General features: G+C 46.8%; 1 protein-coding gene across 15 annotated transcripts in view; it reads right to left on the bottom strand.

Moving 5' to 3' along the window:
* Sox2 (SRY-box transcription factor 2) overlaps positions 1-22,539 on the bottom strand; it is a 621,552-nt gene that overhangs the window by 17,468 nt on the left and 581,545 nt on the right. For 13 of the 15 annotated variants that reach the window (XR_008216414.1, XR_008216412.1, XR_008216413.1 and 10 more), the window contains 2 exons: positions 5,461-5,739; positions 3,129-3,421 (listed from right to left, as the gene is read on the bottom strand). The gene's annotated coding sequence lies outside the window, so the exon portion shown is untranslated. Of the gene's footprint in view, positions 1-75; positions 3,422-5,460; positions 5,740-21,915; positions 22,356-22,539 lie in introns of those variants that run through there. The other 2 variants (XR_008216416.1, XR_008216401.1) reach the window with 2 other exon arrangements.

Raw genomic sequence — 22,539 nt, 5'->3', positions numbered from 1 at the left:
AGCCTCTGCCTGTCCTGAGGTGTTAAAATCCCTCTTTTAAAACACTTCCAAACAGCTACACACTTTACTACATAACAAGGTTACAAGTTCTTTATTTATTAATGAATTTTAATAATTGGCTTTCTGTTTCTACCACATGATAACCACGCCACATCTAGTTTGTTACAGAACGGCCTACCTTATTTGCATATTTGTAGCAAAGTATATAAAAGAGTAAAGATGTTTGGTTTACTATTTACATAAAACTGATTTTAGTCAGGTAGGGATTCTGAATCAGATACCTTAACACTTCTAACTTTTGAAAGCAGGGCTTCATGCGTTTTAATGATTTCTAGGGCTGACAATGTCTTGCTTGCCTTCCAAAGTGTTTATACTGTCCCCAATAACACTTGGCAAATGCTGTCGTCTCTGGCTAAATCCTCACTTAGGGCGCATGCTATGCCTCTGTGAGACAGGGTCAGGAGGTCAGAATTGATTTTGGAGGCCACCTGGAGAGTCCAGGCCACAAACTGACTCAAAAAATTTATATCAGAGCCAGAATAGACCACCTCCCACGGTCAGATCTGGCCTGACACTCCAACCACAGGCCCAGCCTTGCAGACGGGCTTGGGGAGAGGGCAGAGTTGTCGACCCCAAGAGCTGACCTCTTCAAACTTCAGGAGAATTTTTTTGGCAGTTACCACGGTGACTGGGTACTCTAAAGGCTTATCCTTCTTACTGAATGGAGGAGGAAAAAAAAAATAGGAAAAAATATGTTAAAACCTACCTCATAGACATGTGTCACAGTTAACGTTTTTTAAAAGAATGAGGATGGCCTTGACTTGTTTATACTTTGGATATTAATAAAGACTAAAAGATGCTCTTTCAAATTACAAAATTTGATGTTTGAAGTATATACTGTTTTCATGTTTGTTGTGTGCCTGTCTGTCTTTTTCTTTTTTCTCCTTTTTTTTGGGGGGAGGGGAGACCCACATTGCTAACAACATACGAATAAGACATAGGCAAACTTTTTTTTTTGGTATGAGCAAACCTTTTAAACAATGCAATAATAGTCTTGGAAATCCTAATATCACCCTGTTCTTCTCAGAGAATAATCAACTATTGGAGGGAAATTTCTAAATAAACATTTTTGCCTCAAAACCAGGCTCAAGGTAATTTTTCCCCTTGAGTGAATGTTCTCCATTGTGCCTCCCTTGAAATAATAAATGTAGGGGAAGAAAGCAAAGAAGTATTGTCATTACATACTTTATCTTGTAACAGATGACCTCACAAAAATAATATATACGTTAAAGACAACACTCGTGGCTGGAGAGATGGCTCAGCCAATTAAGACCACTGGCCACTCTTCCAGAGGACCCAGGTTCAATTCCCAGTACCTACACAGCAGCTCACACCTGTCTGTAACTCAAGTCCCAGGGGATCCAATGCTCTCTTGTGATTTCCATGGCATGCACCAGGCATGCACAAGATATACAGACATAAGTGCAGACCAAACACCTAGACACACACCAACAACAACAACAAAACAACTCTAGTAATACTTTACATATAACAAAGAATACACAGAGGAAAAAATACTTTATTTTAGAGCAGTGAATACTGAAGCTTAAAAAAAGCAGCAAAGCTGGGCGGTGGTGGTGCACATCTTTAATCCCAGCACCTGGGGAGGCAGAGGCAGGTCTCTGTGAGTTTGAGGCCAGCCTGGTCTACAGAGTGAGTTCCAGGACAGCCAGGGCTACACAGAGAAGCCCTGTCGGGGAAACAAAACAAAACAAAATGACAACAAAAACCCCAACCTACCAAATGCTCTTTCATGTTAATGCCAAATTCGACCTTGTCATAAAGTCCCAGACAACATAAATACTTAGTCAGTTTCAATTCCTCAGAGCAAATGCACACATGTTAGAACAGCTACTACCTGACTTTTGGTCACAGGTTAGAACACAAAATTTTTAAAATAGTTCCTGGATGTAACATGAAATTAAGTGAGAATTATAATTCTGTTTTTTGTTTTGTTTTGTTAAACTCGGAAGGCTAAGGATGAGATTCTCTGGTGGAAGGGTTGTTAAACACCGGTGAGACCCTGGGTGTGCGTCTTCAGTCCTACAAAACATTAGCAATGACAAACCAACTAGAGAGCTGAACCATTACTTTTGTGAAATGAAATCACAGACTTTCAATGGTGGTGTTGCTCTGACCCACCCTTAATTTTCTCACCTACCACCAGCTCTGAAGAATCTGGACCCCTCCCCCCAACCTCTGGGGCGCTTGCTATGTGCTCACTCATGTGTACCAGTGTTTAAGAGCACTTCTACACACACACCATCGAGCACTGGAGAAGCCAGTGTTGATTGGCATTTAAGGAAGCATTGACTATATAATAAAACAATGTCTTTGGTCTAAATATCATTTTTTTTTTTCCTGCTGGAAGTGACAGCACCTTTACTCCCAGATCAAAGCCATCCTCAGCTACATCATGAGTTCAAGGCCAGCTTGAAACAGAGCCTGTTTCACAAAATAAATAAAGAAGTAGATACGGATCTTTTCCATACTGATTCTAAGCACCCTCCTAAAAGATGAATTACGGAAATGTAGTAACTGTCACACCCAAACGATACAGAAGTGACAGAGAAGTGTTCTAAGCTGATCTTGAATGTGCATTCTACTGTGACCTATTTTTACTGTTTCATAATCACCGCTGGCTTCCTGGAATAGAATGCACATAAATCTATGTGTTCAGTAAGTGGTCTTGTGTGTGTGTGTGTGTGTGTGTGTGTGTGTGTGTGTGTGTGTGTGTGTTGAAACAGAGTCTCTTATTTTGTAGCCCTGACTGTCCTGTTACTCGATATATAGACCAGGATGGCCTCGAACCCCTGAGAGCTGGGATCAGAGGGGTGAACCACCATGCCTAACTGGTTGTTTGTTATTTCTGAAACAGCATCTTGCAGTGTGGCTTGGGGTAACCTCCTGCCTCCACCTCTCTAGGGCTGAGACTACAGGCATGTAACCTTGATTAATTTATCTGAATTTTAAAAGGAAAAAGAAGGTAACTCAGGAACCATTTCTTTTCTAGTCTTTTTCTCAGAACAACCACAGAAGGAAATGCTCCAGATGCCGCTCTAGCTGACCTCGCTGTGTTACCAAATGCAAGTTGCTAAGATCTTCCAGAGAGAATGTGGTTCTCCGCTGTGTGAGTCACTGAAACCGTGGTGCCGCCCATTGTCTGAGATGAACTCACATGGTCCTTCCAGTGTGGGACCTCCTGGTAAGCTTCTCACAGGGCCCAGGGCTGACAAATAGGACCAGCAAACGGAAAATGAGGGCTTTCTTAGTTTTGCAAGAGATGTCTGAACTCTTAGACCAAAGCAACCAGTCAGATTCTTTTAAATGGGTCTTGAGGAGAAGAATTTCTAGATTCAAACTGAAAAAGAAAAAAAAAAAGAAGTTATAAGTCCTATATCCCCAAGACCCCCCAATTAGCTTCTTCAGTTTTAAGATTCTTCTCTCAGAAGATAAAAAGTCATTTTATATGCCTTTAATCCCAGCACTCAGGAGGCAAAGGCTGGCAGATCTCTGAGTTCGAGGCTAGCCTGGTCTACAGAGTGAGTTTCAGGACTGCCAGGGCTACACAGAGAAACCCTGTTTCCCAAAACCAAAATCCAAAAAAAGAGGTAATTTTTCATTTTCCTTTCTTCCTTCTGGGATGGCCTTGAACTTGTTATGTAGCCAAGCACAACCTTGAACTTCAGAATGTCCTGCTTCCTCCTCTCAAGTGCTGGTTTATTCCGGACTGGAGATCCAGCTCAGGGCTTCCTGCACTCTAGAAAAGCATTTTACCAGCTGAGTTGCACCCTCATTTTTCAGTTTTGTGCATAAACATCTGTGCAGTGATACAGATATTTTGTTTAGTAGCTAGCCGAGCCGAACATTCTCTGATGGTGACAACCCACCAGCGTGCTGTGGTGTGGAGCATACAGTAAAACCTATAGATACATTTCTAGGCGCAAAGCCTGTACTCCAGAGGCCCCACTGGCTGGAACCTGTTCAGACTTAGCTGGCAATTCCCTGCCTGCTCAGTGTCATCACAGGCCGGGGACCATCAACCCTACAACATCAGCAGATATCTTGGAGCCCTGGAGTCCTTCAGGTACCAAATGCAAAACTACTTAAGTTACTCTTCCCAGAAATAACCTGTGCAGAAGAGAGACCTCCTGAAACCAGATGTAAAGTAACAAACTCCAAAAAACTGCCTTGACAAGCTTCAAAACTCTCAGGAAGTGTAGCAAGGTCACGGTGCTGATAGTATTTCTCCAGCTAATTTTCTTTCTTGAGTTGTTATAGCCAATAAACACTGACCTACGAATTTTCTTTAGTTGGCCCAGTCTCCTCTCAGTTGGGTTTGTAATTAGATGTCAAACAGGAGGGCTGTGGCCGTAGTTATCTCCCCTACCAGTGACAGGAAAGACTGTCCAAATAGCCAGGAGCTATGAGAGTCGGAATGACTGCCCATCCAAAAATGACTTCACTGTGTTGCTTCAACACTGCCCTGTTTGACTCCAGCTTCGCTGTCTGTCTCCAGGATCGAAGAACCCTGACAACAGAGTTAAAAGAAGCCTGTAGGAAAACGTGTGACTGTGGCCCACACCGCCGGCTGCCCCTCGGGGACTGCTTTCAGATGCATCACTCGCTCTCTACAGAGCTGCCCCAAATTTCTCTTAGTCATTACTTTTGGGGGTAATTTCTCTTCTAACTTGTCATTACTTTTTTTGTCCAACTTTTGGGAAAATAATCAAGATTTAATTCTGAAAAGTTTCCGGGGGGGCCTGAGATGAGAAATGGGTTAGGAGAAAGATGGCTATTTCTTATTCCTTGTCCTCCTCCTTCCTCCTCTTTTCTTTTGATAGGGTTTGATGTATCCCAGGCTGGCCTGGAACTCACTATGCGGGTGAGAAAGACGTTTAGTTTCTGATCCCCCTGCTTCCTCGTCCCTAGTGCTGGGATTGCAGGTGTGCACCATTATGCTCTCAGTGGGGCTGGGGTGCAGCTCAGTTGGTGGAAAGCTTGCCTAGCATGTAAAGGTCCTGGGTTCAATCGTTCACTGCATAAACCAGGTATGGTGGCACACGGCTGGAATGCCGGTATTCAGGAGGTGGGGGTAGGAGGCTTAGAAGCTCAAGGTTATTCTCAGCTACATAGTGGGATCGAGGCCAAGCTAGGCTACATGAGACCGTCTCAAAATCAAGTGGAAACAAGAACAAGAGTGCAGAGCTGAACAGAGAGAAAAAGAGGGCAAGGGCTCAAGGAGTGAAGGGACGGAAATGTCCCTTCTGGTCTTGTCCCTGATGTGGCTGTAGCAAGCTGGATGGCTTTCAGCTACAGATAGACACAGATCTGGATGATGGGGTGGGGCACACTGCAGGTTTCCAGTTGTGCTCTGGTCTGCACAGACCATGGGGGTACCTTTCAGCGGCCGGCGCTCTCTTCCTGCATCCAGTGCTCACTCCTGCTCTTCCTCCTTGTCCTCACAGTCCCAGCAGAGCTGCTCTCTCCCCCACTTGCATTTACGCTTTCTGAACATACATGTCCACGTCTTCAGTGTCCTACAGTTTTTCTTGGCCCGGGTTCTTTTGTTTGAAATCCTGGGGCCTTGGGATTCACTGGACTTCAGCTGACATCAGTATGCTTGCCTGTGTCTTCCCGTAGAGAGAACAATGCACAAGATGAAAGTGGTACATTCCCCTGTGGGTACATTGGAAGAAGGTGTGAACATCAAGTTATTTAAGAACGAAATAGGAGTCTAAAGATCTTTTAAAGTGACTGCACTTTGGTGCCTCTGTCACGGCCTCCTCCACCCATCCCACACTGCTAACAGCTGCCCTCATTGTGCTCACAATCATAAATCTAGAACTAACTTTATTATTTGTTTGCTTATTAGATTGATTTATTTATGTATTTTGTGTATATGAGTGTTCTATTTGCATGTATGCCTGCAGGACAGAAGAGGGCATCAGATTCCATTAGAGATGATTGTGAGCCACCATGTGGGTGCTGGGAGTTGAACTCAGGACCTCTGGAAGAGCAGCCAGTACTCTTAACCCCTGAGTCATCTCTCCAGCCCCTATTTATATATATATATATATATATATATTTATTATTCTCTCATATGTTACATCCTGATTGCAGTTTCCCCCCTCCTTCCCTCCCACTCCCCTTGCCCCCAGACCCACTCCCCCCTCCATTTCCCTTCAGAAAAGGTCAGGCCTCCCAGGAATATCAACCAAACATGGTATAACAGGTACAGTAAGACTAGGTTCATATCTCATATCAAGGCTGGATGAGGCAGCCCAGTAGGAGGAAAAGGTTTCCAAAAGCAGACAAAAGAGTCAGAGCATCCCAACTCCCACTGTTAGGAGTCCCACAAGAACACCCAGCCACACAACCATAACATATATGCAGGGAACCTAGCACAGACCCATAGGGTCCATGATTGCTGTAGAAGTAACATTAAACACCTACAATGACCAACATGTGCATTTGGGGTTTTTAAGAGAGAGAGAGAGAGAGAGAGAGAGAGAGAGAGAGAGAGAGAGAGAGAGAGAGAGAGATATTTATCTTTATTTTATTTATTTTCAAAACAGGGTTTCTCTGTGTAGCCAGCCCTGGCTGTCCTGGAACTTGTTCTGTATATCAGGCTGGTCTTGAACTCACAGAGATCCACCTGCCTCTGCATTCCAACTGCTAGGTAGGATTAAAGGCGCCCAGCTTTATTTTTATTTCCATTTGTGTGTGTATGCACACACACATGAATACTGGTGTTCTACTAAGGGCAGAGGGCATCAGATTCTCCAGGACTAGAGTTACTGACAGCTGTAAACTGCCTGACATGGGGACTGGGAACTGAACTCAGGTCCTCTGCAAGGACAGCAAGTATTCTTAACTAATGAGCCATCTCTCTATCCCTTAACGAACACTTAGAATATAAGGTACTATTTCTCTCAAGGTTGATGCATCCAATTGTTGATCATAAGGATTCAAATTAAACAGCCAGTTCCATCCCTTCTCTGAGGGCTGAGTTAGCGTATGTAAAAGTTCAGATTCAGAACTGAATTCCCCTTTGTATTTTCTCGGGCTTGAATTTCGATCTCGGCCCTTTGATTTCGGCACAGCACTCGAATTAAGAGTCACCTTGCTAAACTGGACACTCTTCTCACTTCTGTGGTGCTGTGAACTACATTGCCATAAAATCAATAGTAAAACCTCAGCTGTCACGGATCCTAAACAACTCCTAGCCACAGAAATAACACCAACTGACATTTCCGAGTTGGAAAATGTGCTGTTTGGATGACAAGAGCAGATCTACCCAAAGGGCTTTAAATTTCCTGATCTCTGTGAGTGCGGAGGCCTGCCCCCACTGGGAGCGTGAGATCCCGGAATCCGCTTTGCTCCTGGTTAGAGACCAGGTGTTCCCTTTCTTCTTTCAGAAACAGCCACAGGGGCCAGCACAGCATATTGAGATGTGGGACTCAAAGCTATTTCTAAGCTCTTCTAAGTTGGCTTTCATAGAATTTATAACAGGATTTCAAATTAGGTATTTTTTTTCTTTGCTGCATCAATGAAAAATTCAGATTTGGATTTAAAAGTAGAGTTCGGAAACTAAGTGCTGAACAGTTTCAAAACCTGTCTACACGGCCACTGCCAGGACACGGCAGTGATGAACCCAGCAACTCTGAAAACAAGGGCACATTTTTTAACTGTGAACATGGCAGCTACCAGTCGCCCGTGTCCCAACCTCACCATTCCGGAAGACGTGATCAACCTTGCCGCAGTTTTCTTCAAGAATGCTAGCATGCCATTCATAGGGGAGAAGAGGAACCCATGTGACTGGACCCTTTAGTTCCATTTTTATCTGTGACACGCTGCTTTCCACTCACCTCAGTGACTTGTTTCGTGGGAGCTCATTTAAAAACCTGTTACTGGCTGCACCCACCCTGGAGTCCATTTGGAGACTTTGATTATGCAGGAAACATGTTAACTCATCCCCAAACATTGCTAAGAAGGCATATGACCATGGCACACTACAAATCGGTTACACACTATAGGTAAAGATATTCTCTGATGGCTCTGTCACAGAGTCTGCGCAACAAACAGCACAACTGTTCAGTGCCTGTATCAAACTACCTGTGTAAGTAAGTAAATACATACATACATAAGAACGCAGAGGGAGGCTGGCGGCCGGGGCAGCGCACGCCTTTGATCCCAGCACTTGGGAGGCAGAGGCAGGTGCAGCTCTGTGAGTTCGAGGCTAGCTTGGTCCATAGAGTGAGTTCCAGGACAGTCAGAGCTACACAGAAAAACCCTGTCCCGAACCACTGCCCCCGCCCCGCCCCCCAAAAAAAGCAAAGGGAAATCAGACATTCGAAGCAAAGTGACACAATATAGAATGGATGTGTGACACTTGTCATTTCTAAACTAAGACCATTGGAGTCTGTATTTCTTACATCTGCCATCATTAAGATCTTTGGTCTGAGAATGAAGCATACTACCTGTAATTTGCTCAGCTTGCTGGAGTCAAGGTTTGTATGTTGTACCTACTTAACTCTGGAAGGAAACAGAACTTGGGCTTCTGTAAAAAGCCAGTATTTCAAACTCGCCTCATTTTACAAGCTCTCAGAAGTCTCCAACTCGCCAGGCAGTGATGGCACACAACTTTAGTCCAAGCATTTGGGAGGTACAGGCCTGAGTTCATTGAGAGATCAGAGTTCAAACTTAGAGATCTCTGAGTTTAAGGCCAGCCTGGTCTACAAAGTGCGTTTCAGAATAGCCTGGGCTACACAGAGAAACCCTGTCTCAAAAAACAGACAAACAAACGGGAAAAGGTCTCTGACTCATTCCCAATAGTTTTTTGAGACAGGGACTCAGGCCTAGGCCGGCTTTGAACTTGTGCCTCCCAAGTGCTAGGATTACAGGCGTGCACCACTACACCCAGTTTATGCTGTGCTCTAATTCGAACCAATGCTTTGTGTGTGTCAGACAGGCACTCTATCAACTGAGTGAGATCCTCAATTCGTTCGCTCTCTTGGCCACTTTGCTGTAGGACTGTGGGCACTGCAGAGTTTATCTAAGATCACGGCTCATGGGTCAGAAGGGAACAAGGAACAAAGCCCACACAGGTACCAAGTCACTATTTCAGACGAGTGTCACCAGCGGAAGTCAGGACCGAGCACATCATACCAGCTGCAATTGGGTTAGCTCTGATGTTTAGCTGTAACTGGACACTTGATCAGTTAGCTTTTCTTGCCATTGTAGGAAATGACTAAATCCCATCCCAATCTGAATGGGTAGGAAGAGAGGGCCTTGTAAAACTATCCCTGCTTCCCTAAATTTGATAGAGTGTTCCTCCATGCAGCCAAAGCTGACCTCAAATCTCCAACGTCTGAGCCTCTTGTCTCCAGCTCCCACCTCCTAAATTCCAAACCAGGGGTGTGAGTCAATACACTCAATGAAGAGAACATCCTAAATCCTCATAAGGGTCTGGCCACCCCCATATATATGCCTTCTGAGGCAGTTCCCTAAGCTTTCTCTTGACTTAATTTTACAGACACATCTGAGTCTCCATTGATCTGTTTAAATAGCACACGGTGTACACCAGATAGGAGTCTTGTGCCACCAATTCTGGCACATTGTTTCTTCTATAATTCTTGTCCTCATCCAAGCAAAGCACTACAAAAGGCTAATTTCCAGCCCTGAAAACATACTAAAAGTCCAAAAATCATTACATCAGCATAATATACATGAAGTTCCAAGGTTACAGATTTGAAATCCTCTGGTTCCATCCACCAGATGGGGGCCCAGGTATGACGTTCCCCTGCGGATACCAAGTTCTAGACTAATGGTATAGACTCTGCCCCTGGAGCACTCTGTCCTTGGCGATTCAAAAAGGGAAAGATTTCTATGTTCACTTGCTAGAGTTACTACAGTTCATAAGAGCCCAGGATCCACCTCTTTTTACTTACTCTCTCTCTCTCTCTCTCTCTCTCTCTCTCTCTCTCTCTCTCTCCCCCTTTTGTACTCTTCTTGGTCACCAAGAAAATACATCTGAAAAGGAATTCTCCTCTAGGCAGCTCACTAAGAGCAGACAGAGCAGGATTTCTCTTCTGGGAAGTGTGAGCACTTGTTGGTCTCTGGGTTAGGGGCGGGGTTTGGGAAATTCGACCTCTGCCTGCCCTTGCAAGTTGTGGGGTTGTAGATTGGCAGCCGCTCTGTGGAGGCAGGGCCAGGGAGAGCAGGGGTCAGTGAGGTTGAGATGTATTCAAATGTAAATTTACACCTGAAAAGACAGAATGGAGTCACCCACTTGGGGGGTGATTTGAGTTTCTTGTGAATACACGCCCTGAGTGCTTCCTCGGAAAAGATGAAAGTTGCAGTGGAGAGGAACACAGTCTAGGAGTGATGGAGCAGGAAGAAAGGAGGGAGCAGAGACAGCTTTGATGAGCAGAAGAAATGAGTTCGGCCACCGGTTGTAAATCTGTTTCCAACTTTTCCTTTTCAAGGCAGTTTTGAGATACAATAGCATGGCGGTAATTTCTGCCTTACTAAATATTTGGAGATTGTCTATGAAATCAAGAATATTCAAATAAAGAACCAGCCTATTTTTTTCCTGGCATTTGAATGGGTTTTCTTGCTGTGTAATAGTCTTTTCTCTTTAATGACTGCTACCTGCCTTGCTTAGTGGAATCCCAAAGTACCAGTGAGTAACCAAGAAAGAAAGAAAGAAAGAAAGGAAGGGAAAAAAAAAACCACTTCTACATTCCAACACTGCCTTCAACCTCAAGTGACAGTGAAAGGTTCATTCAGACCCCAGGACCACACTGAGGCATTAATTAGGCTGATGAAATCCATGGAAATGTATGGATTCAGCATAATCAAGTTTCCACCGCAGACTACCGTTTAGGAATACGTGAGCAGCTGGGAGAATAGAAAGTACTGTTGGAGTTAAGTCATGCATGTAATTGAGTATATTTAACATAACCATTTTAATGACCAGTGATTAAAAGTGCATCTTACTTAAATGGTATATCCTCTGCAATTTGTTCATATCAACTCGATAATGTTCTCAGAAGGAAAAGGGGGATACAAATTTCTAAACAAGATTTTTTTTTTGAGTTTGGAAGAAAAAGGCAAAAAAAAAAATGAACTGAGAAGGGAATAGAAAGACTCTTTCTTGCATGCAAACACCTTTACCAGTGTGCTATAAATTAGTCACTGTTTTGGGCAATCTGTGCTCAGTTCAAACAAAGCACATAATATATAAATATTTTCCTTAAAGACGTTTTCTCTGATGAAAACTCTAAGGCTCATCTGTGTGTGCATGTGTATGCACTCTCACTCCAGCGCACTGGATTTTAAGACTTTTTTTTTCTGATTTTAAGAGCTTCCTCTAGGAAGCTGGGAAGTTCACTCTTCTAATTCTTCCAACCTGTAGGGTTGGCTGATGTGAGCTGCCTCTGGGAAGAAGGAGGATGCAGAAACAGAAGCACTCGGTTATGACTGTCCATAAGCAAACACAGTCCAGAAACCTGTAAAGTGGGGGGATGAACTGTTCAAGCCACTCAAGGGTCTGAACCCTCAGCCCACGCGCTTCGAGGCAGAGTAGGTTCCCTCCCATTCATAGGGACCAGGCCTATAAATGCAGGCTTTGTGGGACCATTCACAAGCCAGCCTGGCTACTTTTGTTATAAGTTCTCAGCTTTTGTGCTCAAAAAAACAAAACCCACCAATGACTGTGCCCCAGGAAAGAATCGAAATACAGAGGATGCAGCTAAGAGTGTGTAAATCGCACGAAGGGCACACACCCGTACAGGCGCCATTAAAAGTGGGAGCTTGGGAGGGTTGTCCAGCTCCCCAAAGTTGCTCCACAGAGCTCTTTTTGCCTCACTTCACTCCCACCCCCATCCCCACAGAGAGACAATCTATTCTCCTGTTGAAAAGGAAGGCCGCAGAGGGGCACATTGCTGTGAACGTCTGGGAGTTGGGCTGACACTTTTACTAGCCTCAGAGGAGGGGGCTGAGGGAAGTATGCAAACACGGAAAAGATTGGTGCATGTATTTGGGTTGCATCGGCTAAAATGAAAATGTTTGTAGGGGAAAATCATTTGGAGTCTTTCCACCTCCAGGTAACGTGCCTTTTTTGCCTTGGAGGGACAGGTCCGGGATGCGCGAGTTCTGAGGCGCACTCTTGTCCTCAATGTGCAGTCTATAAATATGGCGGAAGAGCGCTGGCAGGGCAGTCAGAGCGCAAGAATCTGAGCCTTGAAAGCATCTTTTCCTTCTGGCTATGGTGGCACTTAAGTGATAATGTGGGCAGTCAAGCTGGGAGATTTATATCTTTTGGAAAGTAGGGCAAGCCAGATGGTAATAGCGTCATTAACACACAAACTTGGGATGGGAGAGTGAAGCTTGAAATCAGGGGAGAGCTCAAGAGAACAAAGGGGGCTGCTGTGAAGAGCCCCCCCTCTGCTGGCCAGAGCTGAGCCCCTTGGTACTGGGGTCTGCTCCTGTCCAGAACTGGATAATAAACAGTGGCTTCCCCGATCTCCCGTTGTGACTTAGGACAGAGAAAACTTTTCCTGACAGGCAAATTCAAAAGTCATTCATGGGTAAGCCTTCCTACTCTGAAGTGGCAGCAGTGGGCCTTTAATTCAAATGTGTGCCCCCCACCCCAGGATGATAAGCCTGCAGTGTTGACACTTTATGAAATCAAAGTTCTGCTTAGTGTATGTTTCAGACAAAAGTTCACTTCCCTCCCCTTGTGTAAACACTGTATGCGAACAAGACAAGCTCAGAAGCAACTCCTTTGCTTTGCTTTTTTTTTTTCATTTTGGTGTTGGGGTTTGGTGCCAAGGTGTTGGGGGGGCGGGCGGTGGCAAACCTGAGTTTTACTTTGGAAAACTTTGACATTCAAGCCAAACTCTTACTGAGTAGATATGGTTTAGAAAGAACACAGAACACACTAGAACAGTATTAGAATGGTACGACTAATAATGTGTTTATTCTAACTATCTCCACAGACGTTTGTGAACAGGAAGTGCAGTTGTAACTAACAAGACAGAAATTAGTAACTGTGTCGTCGTTTTTATTAATGCAGCGTGTGTGTGTATACACATACACACAATGGTTACTAAAAAGAAGAGCAACGTTCTTGACACACTGAACGCGCCCTGCACAGCTTCCGGAAGACAGCAAGCCAAGGTGACCGGGATCAAGCATTGACTGGCCTGAGTGATGACGCCTGTTAGCATCTAAAAGATGACGAGGTATAAACTAAAACCGAACGTTTCCCTTTTTCTCCTTCAAAGCAAAATCGAAAACAGCCCCCCTCCCTTAAAAATACCCCCAAACTGGAGCTCTTTAAAGACCTCGAGGACTTATGCTCAAGGCATTATTCAGAAAAATACTGAGCGGGGGCCGTTCGTCACAGGCAATTGTTAAAGGCTTTCAAAGAGCCGATCAAACGCGGCCAGAGTAATCTGCATTGGAGTCCGGATGGTGGAGTTACGGCGTACACCTGCGGGGTGTTTGCCGTCGTTGCCCCTCGCAGAGCTACAAATCTTGATTAAAGCTCCCTGCCTAAGTTTCTCCCCAGTTTGGAAACAAGAGTTTCTTGGGACAGTTCGCTTTGACCAGAGAGCTATTTGGACGCTTCAGACAGAGCGGAGTGAAGCCATCAAGGTGGAGAGGGACAGGGGCGGTGAACAATTGGAAAGGTCTGTTTCTCAAATCGGTTTTCCTGAACAGAACCTCCACCCAGATGTAGACAACCCAGTTAGAAGCCCCGATACGTGGCCTTGAGTTCTTGCGTCTCCAAAACTCCTTCACTGTCTTTGCCACAACTTTTTGTCGCCCCTGAGTGTGAATAGCAAGCTCATTTGGTCGCTTTCTTTCCTCAGTTCCCACAGGTGCCCGCCCACCTTAGGGTCAGTCTCCCTCCTCGGTCAGCACTTTTTCTAGTACAAACCCCCTCGGGTCGGTATCTAGTTTGAAACTTTCACTTTTGATTCATTTGTTTGAGATTATTTCCTCCCTCCTACTCCTTTTCTGGGTTGGCTAGGTTCCCATTGCCTTCACTCTGAGGGGCAAAAAATGCAAAGTTGTGAGAAAAGAAGGCGACGCGAGGGTCGGACAGTGGGAAGCGGGAGGGACGTCAGCGTCTGTCTGCAGTCAGCTAGCAAGTCCGCAAACCGTCTGCAATCGGTGTGTGACCCATTTGGGGGTGGGGTGGGGACTAACCGGCCGCCCGCCATGCCAAGATCAACACTCGGAGCGAACGTTATCAATAGACCAATTTTCTGCTCTTACTCGGGGCTTTTTTTGTTTCATTCCTAAGTGGAGAGTGTCTGAGCTGCGCAAGACGCAACTGTACGGAGGCGTCCGGAAAGAGAGGGCGCTAGAAGCGGGAGACGCAAATATGGAAATTAACTCATTAGGAAGGGGTGTGGTTAGCGCGAAGCCCCCTCCTCCATTCCTTCCTTTCTCCCTCGCTGCCACCGTCCTGGCTTGCTAAATATGAGATTACAAACAAACAAATAAAGCAGAAGCTGACTACGCAGCCCCAGATCAAACACGCTCCAGATAATTCTCTCCACTCAGCGCCGCGGCCAGCTCTGCCACGCAGCGCCCGCCCCTGCCGCCACCGGGGGCTGCGGCGCTCCCTGCGCCATCTCAGGCCGCCGGGTACTGCATCGGGGCCGCCGCCACCTTTCGAAGGCGCAGCACGTGGTTCCGACACCCGGCAGGGTGCACGTTTTAAACCCTAAGACGCCAGCATCAGCCACTGTGGCGCCCTTCCGAGGGCGTCTGCTGACCTCGTGGTTCCTCTGCAAAGGCCGTGGGTGCTGGTGTGCTCTCGGGGAGAAACAATCGAGCTAGAAAGGAATGTCCCCGAGTCTCTGGCCTGGGGCCTTTTTCTGCGGAGCCGTATTCCCAGCGCGAGATTGCGGTGTGCCAGGGCTCGGATGAGACAAAATTGGCACCAAGGCGGAGGCCTGCTTAGCATCAGAGCCCAAGATTGAGATATTAACAAAAGACAAGATGTCCAAGAGTGAAAACTGGGGGAGGAAGGGGGGCTGGACCGCCTGGAGTGCAACATTCTGTGTTTAAATAAAATCGCGCGCGCGGGGAGGGGGGAGCAATTAAAATGAAACAAAGTGCAAAACTCGCCACCATTTAGGGTGATTCACACGCACGCACACGTCTCCTGCAATCCTGTATCTAGGTCCTCAATGCCAGACTCAGTCAGTGTAAGGCCTGAGGCAAAATGGTGCTTCTAACGGCTGTCCTTCCGGCGACCGGCCTCCCCGCCCCTGCTCCCACCCTGACGCTCCCGCAGCTGCGGGCCCCTTGGAGGAAGGCTGCGCAGTCCCCAGCCTCCCGCTGCCTGCAGGCCACCGAGCCTCAATGCGGGCATTGTCCGCCGCGGGTGGGGAGGCCAGCAGACCGACACACAAGAATAGCAATGTGCCCGACTCCTCTTAGGAGAAAGTTTCCAAATGCCCTCCTTGTGCTGAAATACTACTTTCTAAAAAGTGCGAGTGCGTGTTTCTGTGGGCAAAGATTCGTTTTTGAAAATCCTCTATTCCTCTCAATTCCTCAACCCTTTTCACTTATTTTAGGTTTTCAGAAAGGGAAAGAGTGGGCAGGAAAGTGACGGGCAGAGGGCGAAGGGGGCCAAAAGCGTGAGCACGGTTGGCCGCGGTCACTGGGACGGTTCTGAAATACGGGCAGTTGTCACCCAGGTCGGGGACGCCGAGACAGCTGCTGGGTCTGCGCGGAGTGGGAGGAGGGCCCCGGGGCGCGTGTGCTGGGAAGCGTTTCGCACCTCCTGTTTATCTTAGAAAGGCGCGGAGGGGTGGGTGGGGAGCGAATTGTTCCTTTTCTCGACAGGCAGTATTAGTTGACTAAAATGGAGAGGCGGGCACACAGAAAAACAAAACCTCTGCAGGCCCCAGTCTCTTTCCCCTGACCCAAATTCCAAAGGCTGAGGCTTGCCACGTAGAAGACATTCAGAAGTCTGAAGACCCCGGCGTCCGCGGTCTTCCTACCAAGGCAGGAGCAGTGGTGGATGCCTTTAGAATTGGGCCTTTGAGGACACCGGGGATGCCTTCTTTCCAAGAGTGGTCTTTCTCTGGAGGGAATCTCTGGGTATTCTAAGCTCTTCCAGGTAATGTGAAAAAATGGCTCAGGTCGCTTGCCAAACTGTCTGGGACAAGTAAATTCCAAGACCCTGTAAAACCAATTCCCTTTAAAAAAAAAAAAAAAAAAACACAACACACCAAAACTTGACCAACCAACGAAACAAACAAAATCCCAGGCTCCTGCTCTCCGTGTCCCACAGCCAAACTGACTGTAAGGGCGCCCAAAGGGTTGTGGCTGTTTGCAAGTCGTGTTAATTTGGTAAGCTGACTGGATGCCTTAATGATAAATCCCCAAAGTAAAGAGCCCGATACAAGCTCTAATTGCTACTGGGAACTTCAGGTGGTTGCTAGGCTCTGTGGACCACCGCCACCCCAGAAAGCCTCCAACAGTGTGTTTGGACGGTGGGTAGAGGGGTGGGGTGGGGTTTCTACAGCTAGCGGTGCCCACATCTGCTGGGACTTCCATATCGAAGCTGTTCATTTACCGGAGCCAACTTATGAAACCTCCACAATTAGATCTTCATTGTCCTTCCCCCATAATACTGTCTAGAAAGAAAAGGTCTTCTCGGTCGGGGCCAATCCAACGAAGCGTTTGACGTTATTAAATAATAAAGCGATTGTGATTTACATTGTTGTTGAGAAAAAAAGGCCAATTATCCACTGTTATGTTGCCATAAAGATCATATTAACTCGAATTAGTAATCAAACAATATGCGAGCGCTTAAAAAGTACAGCAGAACTGGGTGACAGCTACCGCCACGTCTTCACTTTCACCAGCAAAACCCACCCGCATCGTCAGCCTGAGCAAAAGAGGCCGACACCACAGGCCCGAAAGGAGGGAGAGAGCCGCGAGGTGGTGATTAACCGTGTCCAGTGTTAATTATTCTCAATTAATCCCAAACAGTGCAAACCTTTCCTGGTTCTCTGCAAGTTCCCGTGTTGGGGATGCTCTGGGGACTGCGCCTCCCTGAGAGGGAAGAGGAGCCTTGAGTACCTGCGGGCTGAGCAAAGGGGCTGGGATGCAGGTGCATTCCAGGATGCTGCGCGTGGCGTGCGCGGGAGTTTCGCTGCCTTCCCCACAGCCCCAGCTGCAACCCGAGGCAAACGCCAGACGTGGATAAGGCCCACAGCATCCTTCCACCCCACCCCACCCCCCGTGAATCCTGCGTCTTCTCTACTCAAATCCCTCGCGCGCGCGCGCCCTCTGTTATTAGGTTTATAACTCGTTGCCCACTTAAATCTGTGCAGCCAACCAAGGAAATCTAAATAGGTTTGAGTCGCCCCTTGGGTACCGAATGGAGGCTTTAATAAGAAAGATTAATTGTGGGTGTGTACCGGCCGGAAGATACGTTAGCGCTTAAGCTGCGGCCGCTGTGGATGGGGGAGCCAGAATGCTCTTCTGGGTCTAGACTTTAAGTAGGCGCCATAGGCATACCCACTGTGAGGCCACGGGCAGTGGGCTTTGTCGTGCTCTCAGACATCTCTTCCTGTGAGTCGGGGTTTTAAAGAATTTGGCCTTAACTATCAATGACTTCTAGAACCTCCGGGTGCACTCTGGCTCCTCCTCTTAGCCATGCAGAGGTGAGCAAGGGGTCCTGTCTGACCCCACCGAAGTGTTTAAGTGAATCATAAACAGGCTTTGCTGGGGAGAGCCGTTGGAAAGTTGATGTTTTTCTTGGCTAGAGGGATGTGTTTTAACTGTAAGTAAACAGGGAGTAATTTTCCTCAGCACAAATGGGAACCATCTATTAGCCGGGCCACCTTGGTGTCACCCTCATATCGCAGGCTGTGCTGAGGTAAGAATCTCACCTCCCCCTAAATGTTCAGATCTAAAACTGAAACCTGGCCAAGCGATGGGGCCAGGGCAGGATGTGTGAAGAAAGGCCTGGCTGCAAAGTTCTCAGTAGCCTCTCACTCTTAAATAATCCCGTTTTAAACTTGCTGCACCCAGGCCCGAGTTTACACCACCAGTGAGGGGTGAAAACTCTTCTAATGTCTGCTCCTTGCCAGCAAGGGCAGCTAAAGGGTGGTCGCATTTCTGCCCAGAGTTTTAAAACAGTTGCCGCCTTTCCTGACCCCCTTCTCTTCCTCCCCACCCCTCTCCCCAGTAAAACCAATTCAAAAGGGGACAGGACATCGCTCAGCAAGATTAACGCGCCTTCATTTGTAGGATTAGCCCTCTCATGCCGCATAATAAAATACTAGAGGTCCTTTTACATTTAAACAAATACACGAAATTCATGCCTTCTCCTCTCCCGTTTGATCTCACAGGACATGCAAGACCAGGGTTTGGAACCTAAGTAGTCTCAGAAAAACTTTTAACTTACGAGTTTTCAGATCCTAGCACATCGGGGCCTTATGAACATTGATACTGGGAGAAAGCAGAGAGATCCACTTACTTTTCATATCTACAGCTATAGATTTGAGTTTGAAACTCACGATTAAAAGTCTGTTTGTTCCTCCCAGGGCTCATGGATTTCAATGCTGGCCATAGGAACCACAAAATGTTCATTAAAGGAACCTATGCAAGGCTACTGTATGGCCACTTTGTTGGTTCAGAACTATGGATGGGGGGAAAGTATGTAAGTGTGAGCCGATGTCACGCTGGCCACCAGTGTGTGGTCTATTGTGGGAAATGCTGCTTTTTGACTGAACAGAGGGCCCCTCCCCCTTTCCCAGCTCTACTGCACCTGCAGTGGATGAGGGAGCCCCTGCCATTCAGCCCATCGCAGATTGTTCAAACAGAAGACATCTCTGACAGCACTCAATTCATTACATTTCTTCCTGCTTTTCAAACCAACACACACACACAAAATGAGTATTGCCAGCCAGTGACAGCCAAAAAAAAAAAAAAAAAAAACTTAAAATACTTTATATGCAGCTAATTTAGAAGCTCACACAACTAACCATGAAATATTTTGTGTCCTTAACTTGGAAATCTTCCTGGGGCTAGGTGGGGGATGGGAGAATTACCTGATTTTCTTTTTCCTATTGAAATTTATCTCCATACTTTGTATGGAAATAGTAAGTTTTTAGAATGGCATTGCTCACAGGGCAGGGAGAACTTTCTACAGTAATCAAAGCAGAAACATGCAAGAGAAAATAGGACCTGACTGATCTCAGCAGAAGGGACCACTTGATATATATTTATAATTTATGCTGGGGACCAGCATGCTGAAAGAGGTCGGGTACCCAAGCACCAAGAGCAGGATACTGAGAAGAAAGCGCTGGGGCCTGAAGTGTGAGCTGAACATTTATATCAGTTTCCTGACAAATGAGCCTCACCTCCATATGTTCAGGTTTACTTGGCCGTCTTGGATTCCAAAATGTTTTTGCACTATTTCACAAAGCTGAGGAGAGGGTGTTTAGAAAACCGCTGAGGGTGTGAGCCCAGTTCATTAGAAGTTGGAGCAAACAAATTCCCAAGGAGGCTAGATTTTAAGGTACCTTCCCTGGAGGAGGGAGAAGGAAGGGGGCCTTGAAAAGAGAGGCTTGCTTCAGCCTGACTGGACTGTAATGTTATGCAATAACCCAGGTTGGAGCTCTTGGATAATTCTTGCTGAATCATTACTCTGTGAGATCCGGGCCAATATCAGAATATAAAGCCCAGGAATTCAAAAAAAAAAAAAAAAAAAAGGAAAAGAAAAGAAAAGAAAGAAGGAAGCAAGCAAGCAAGCAGGCTGATTTAAGGGTTGAAAAGAAACCCTGGGCAGTACATCTCCAGAAACACCAACAGGCTTCCACAGTGGCTCTGTCCATCTTAGACACACTCCGGCCACCAAATGGCTTTCATCCATAACTTGCTCGGGCAACGTCTATAATCAGTGTTTGAATCTATCATGGCATCATTCTTATTTTGAGATGAGTCTGATGTAGCTCTAGCTTCCAGATGTATAAATAAATCCTCAGGAGTGGAAGGTATGGAGAACACGGAAATGGCATGCCAACGGTAAGCCAGGAGCAACTGTTCTAACCACCATGATGTCAGAGCCAGGTCCAAAGCTGCTGCTGGGACTCTGGAAGGGTGAAACAGACAAATCATGGCACATCTAGAAAGACCTCCAGCCTAATTCAATAAGAAGAGCCTGGAGACAAAACACAGCTGATCAAAACCTGAGCTCAGAACAAACCAGCTAGCAGATCATCCAACTTTCAAAGTACACATAAAGGAAAAAGAGTTCTGCTGTAGATACACATGAGCAGACCTGGGATTATTTGTAGGAGAGATTGGCCATTTGAATGTTGGGGAGGTCAGGGGCCTCCCAAACTGGACCTTTTGGTAGTGTGATGGAGGTCAGCTTTACTGGCCTGGCCAGAAACTCTCTGGTGTTTCTCTTCCCAATTGGCCTCCCAGAGTTGCTTCAAACCCTGACATTACAAGGTGGGGATAATAGCCCTAGTGGCTTGGCCACCAGCGATAAGAATGCTATGGAAAAAGTCATGGCTCCTTATAATACCGTCACTGTTATACTGCCCTCTGGGTGTGAGGGCAGCTCAAGTCTCAAATGCCAATGTTCTTCCCTTCAGGAAGACACAGAGTGATGACAAAGTTTCAAAATGACTTCCCAGACTAACCCTAAGCCAGAAAGGGTGGGAAAGAGGTGAGAAGAGAGACCCCCAAGTATTATGTCACTGCCTAGGACGGGCAAGAAAGGCCAGCATCTTTGTATCCAGCTTTGAGACAGGTTTGGCACCTGCTTCCCCTGTCTCTCACCTTATTCTGCTAGACAGAGAGGAAATCTCTGGCTCGAATCAAGCCAGGGGGTATGGGGGTGTGGGGGTGGCCTGCACAGCCATCTCTCTCTACTTCACACCTGAGGAAGTCCAGGACTGTCTCAGCATCCCCACCTGCATCCTTCCACCCCCCCCCCCCAACCAGACAAGAAGACTCTCAGAGTTTCCCACGCTTCTGCCAGTGCTCTGACTCTGATCCTGGGTGGGAAGGGGGGCTTGGCCATAGGCAGAGAACTAGGGTGAGATGTCAGGAAGACAAGCCCTGGGCCGACACTTCTGATTTGGAACGTCTGGGGTTCTCTCTGGGGCCAGGAGGTCAACACACAGAGGGTTCAGGCTCCTGCGCAAGAGGCGGGGGACGCTGTAGCAGCAACTGGGTGCAGGAATGCGGGAGGGCAGAGAGGCTGGGAACCCGAGCATTTTCTTGTGTGTGTGTGTGTGGGGGGGGGGGGGGTCTGGGGATAGGGGCCTGGTCGCGGTGACGTCAGGAACTGCCCAGTCCAGGTTAGCCACCGGCTTGACTTGCCTCAGCCCAAGCTGAGTCTCTAGGCCAGGGACCTGCAGTCCCTTCCTTTCCCTTCCTTTCAGGCGGCCTGCAGGAGGCTGGGGAGCTCTCAGCTCAGCCCTGCCGAAACTGGGTCTTGAGAGGCAAAGGTGGTTCAAAGAGCCGAAATCTTTGTACATCCGTGCCCACTGGACTCGGTATAGACCGGCAGATAGGGTCAATAAGAAAGGAATAGCCCCTCCGAGCTTTGAATCACCTGAGCAGCCTGTCAGCTAGAAAAACTACTTCTATTTTGAACGCTGGCCCAGAAGCAGCAGCTAAGTCTCTGCAGCTCTCAGAGGAGAAAGATTTACCGCTTGCTTCCAGAGAAAACTGAGGCCAGCGCCCAGGAAGTCAGAAGTGTTCCCATTCTACCAAAATATAAAATACAATTCATCCGGAACCGCACACAGAAAGAGGGCTCTGACTCGAGAAATCCCCGCTTACCTGAGTACTCCAGTCTCCCCAAGAGAAGTCTCTTTAGTCAAAACAAGAAAGTCCAGTCGTCCATTGTTTTTCTAAAGGCCACAGAAGGAAAACATCCTCTCGGAGAATAACAATACTAGGGCTGGCCAGCATCCCTCGAAGAGAGGAGGCTCTCTGCCGGTGTCACCGGCACATTTCCGGTAAAGTTTTTAGTAGAAAATAACTATGAAAGACGTCAACTTTCTCCTGCAGTTCGAGCTGTCTCCCTGTCTTTGGAAAGCTCTGTTGAGCTTCTTATTTTAAATTTCCAGAGGCTGTGTGCCTCTGGACATTATCCAGGATCTCACAGTAAAGGACAGTTTCTCCTGTCTTTAAGGGATCCATCTCCTAGACAGGGTCCCTAGGGAGAGGCAGTCAGATATCTTTCAAGTCAGGTCAAAAAAGGAAGCTGAAGAATATGAAGTCAATCCCCAACCCAGGCCCAGGTGGACCCTGAAAGGAAGTCTTAGCTCCAAGAGCGAGGAAAAGCAGCAGAAAACAAACAAAAACAAAGCAAAAACCCCACAGAGATGCAAATTATTTTAAAGAAATAGTAGGGTGGGGGTATAGGAGAATTATAAACTCAAGTCCTGGCTGAAAGAGTTC

The sequence above is a fragment of the Peromyscus californicus genome, unplaced genomic scaffold, assembly GCF_007827085.1.
Source record: "Peromyscus californicus insignis strain IS unplaced genomic scaffold, ASM782708v3 Scaffold_9__1_contigs__length_137607984, whole genome shotgun sequence".
NCBI classification, from domain to species: Eukaryota; Metazoa; Chordata; class Mammalia; order Rodentia; family Cricetidae; genus Peromyscus; species Peromyscus californicus.
This window is presented reverse-complemented; position numbering and strand designations above follow the sequence as displayed.